Consider the following 3,014-nt stretch of genomic DNA (forward strand, 5'->3'; position numbering starts at 1 on the left):
GGGGGGGGGGGCATTTTAATCATAATCCCAAGAATACAATTCCATTGCACTAAATGTTTGTTTCTTTGTGTTTGAAGTGGACGATTTCTTTCACGATTTTCGCCCCGGTTTTTCACAATAGCCGTTAAGACCCACAGTAACAGAGAGTCCATGCCATACTATTCTTTTCAGCCACTTTTAGTAATTGTTGGTATTGGTTATTGAATATATGAATGCCTGTCTTTTTTCTGGCTCATTGGATTTCTGACATGTATTTTTAGACAACTATTTGTGTTTACGCGCGCGTGTATGTAATGTAATATAGTAAATATATGCATACACCCATACACACACATAAATATATAGAGTGACATATGTATGTATGTATGTATGTATGTATGTATGTATACACATGCATACATATGTTGCTAATTTTATTGAAATTTGTTTAAATTTATCTCCTTGAAATTTCTCTCAATTTATACTTAGATGTTTGCGTTTAAAAATAAGTGGATACTCATCTAACAAAAGACAAAACAAAGCAAAATCATATTTAATCGGTTTCAATGACCCTCTGTGAAGGGAAAAATTAAGTCAAATGAGAGAGAAAGAAAAACAGAAATGAGTGAAAATAATAACACTCGGGAACAAACATTTAGTTGCATTACTACTGACTCTTGTTCTTACCAAACTTGGATGCACTGTATTCCAAGTTGAAGTAAAATTTTCTCTATAAGCTACAAATGTTTTGCAATTCAAATTTTCCATTCTTTACGAAATTTCGACACATTTTGCATAAATCCATGTTCTATCTGAGAAATTTATGATCATAGTATCTTTAAATTTGGGCTTTAAACAACCATTTGGGCGTTATATATATATAAATAAGAGGAAGAGCCACGAAGGTGGATTCCTAATGTGCTAGAAGAAACGCCAAATCGCCTTATCACGAAGAATGTGTTCTCGAACATATTCTTCGTGGTAAGGCGATTTGGCATTCTTCTAGCATATTAGGAATCCACCTTTGTGGCTCTTCCTCTTATTTATATATGTAATATAATTTATAGTCCTCGGACATTTTTTTAAAAGTATGTTAGCCACTGGTTTAAATTAATATTAATTGATAATATTAATTTCTACACTCATTATTTAATGTTATATATATATATATATATATTCACAACAGCGTTTAAATTCATTACAATAAGTACTAAAGTTTGAAATAAAGTCGAGAAAAGCTCAAGTTGTTCCTATTTTGGCAAGAATTTTCTTTTGCTTCTCTTGCGTTTATAAACTTTTTCGAGGTCATTCTATTTGACACTCCAGCAGTAATTTGCCATCATGTCTGTTCCGTCGTCATAAAGTCTTGATGAATGCGTTATCCCTGTTCATCTCTTATAGCTCCAAGGTTCTTGGTGAAATGATGACAGAGACAATTGTAGCTTGATACTTATATTGCATCCAAGATCGCGAAAAACCAACAGCATTTTAGTAACGAAACCTCATAGTTACAAGCGTTTTTATTACCGAGAAAGTTTCTATATAATCGCCACGAATGACAGCGATACTTTCGTCTTGTCATTCATCTTTCTGATTATTTCCTCATCAAGTACAAGGGCACAAATTTGAGGTCCCTCAAATATGCCCATTTTGATTTTCTTGAAAGATAAATTAAGAAAAGCAGAAACTATGTGCTGGAAACATTCACAGTTAGTAGTCAACACCTTTAAAAACTGCTTCAATAAGCCAAGGTTAAGATGGAGTCAGAGTGAAAATGGTCGGGTCATTCACAATGTTGGTCATGAAGCCTTTTCACTGCCAGAGGAGTCAATAACCATTTTTATGTCGCCATGGGTTTCTCGCAAATGTATCGACTGGCCAACTGAGACTACGCCAGACACATTGCCATTATGTAAGAGAACACGCTTGAAGCTTCGCCTAAAGATATTTAGAAACGATTTCCATTTTGTAGGGTTATAATGGGTGACGCCTAATTGTGTGAGGTCTGGATAACGTGGCAGCAAACAAATTGCTTGTCTTCTGAAGTTCACAAAAATCTACTCCCGCGTTCTAAAATATAAGGCTTTCAATATAATGTTTTTCATTTAGGCTGGAGGCTAATAGCGCTGTTCTTTTCTTTAATAGTGCTAAATCGCATACTCAGTTCCGCTTGACTAAAACGATGAGAGGTTGATGACTGTTTGGCATTAAATGAGGTGTCTTCAAAATCTTCTTCAAATTCCTGTTCAGATTTACAGCATTTATCTTCAGAAGAGGCATAACCATTAAAAACTGGAACTGGGAGTTCCTGAGAATGGGGAGTAGGTCGAACTTCAGAGGGAATACTTTGATAGGAAATCTTATGTTCGTTTTCCTTGCCAACACCTTTATAGTAACCAGGCAAAAAATATCAGTAGCTTATATGGTGCTTTGGCTCTTGCTAGACCATAGGGACCCCACAAGGTAGACCTTTTAGTTTGTCCAGTCACGAAGATATTCCTTGCAATTATGACACACCATATACAGAGACCACTTCTTGTTTTGGTTACCAATGTGAACCTCAAAATACGCCTTATGTGCCCATCTCACGAACTTTCTTATATTAAACCTTTGACGAGCAAGTGTGTAACAGTCACATATGTAACAAAATCAATTGGAATTATGTATACATTTATGTCTACCTGAAGAAAACATCATTAGATCTTAAACACACACACGTACACACACACATCTATAGATATATGTATGTATTTATGCATATATGTATGTACGTATATATATGTATATATATATATATATACTCATATACACGCAACTCAAAACTAAAAACAAAAACAACAAAAGTCAATAGGATGGACACAGTGAATATATATATCAGTTCTCTCTATATCAGTTCTTTACAAATATACCAATTTCGTAAAAATCACAAATTTCAAATTGCATAAAAACTAGAACATGCAAATAAAAAACGATCTTATATTTGAAAATCAGTGTTGAAAAACTACTTGGAATTACTTCAAAAAATCCCATGCAAC

The 3,014-nt window shown here is 34.1% G+C and overlaps 1 protein-coding gene across 2 annotated transcripts in view; it reads left to right on the forward strand.

Moving 5' to 3' along the window:
- The window catches only part of LOC106876408 (leucine-rich repeats and immunoglobulin-like domains protein 1), a 19,002-nt gene that overhangs the window by 12,564 nt on the left and 3,424 nt on the right, over window positions 1–3,014 (forward strand). The gene's annotated exons all lie outside the window — the stretch shown is intronic.

This window comes from Octopus bimaculoides, chromosome 20 (assembly GCF_001194135.2).
Source record: "Octopus bimaculoides isolate UCB-OBI-ISO-001 chromosome 20, ASM119413v2, whole genome shotgun sequence".
Taxonomy (NCBI): Eukaryota; Metazoa; Mollusca; class Cephalopoda; order Octopoda; family Octopodidae; genus Octopus; species Octopus bimaculoides.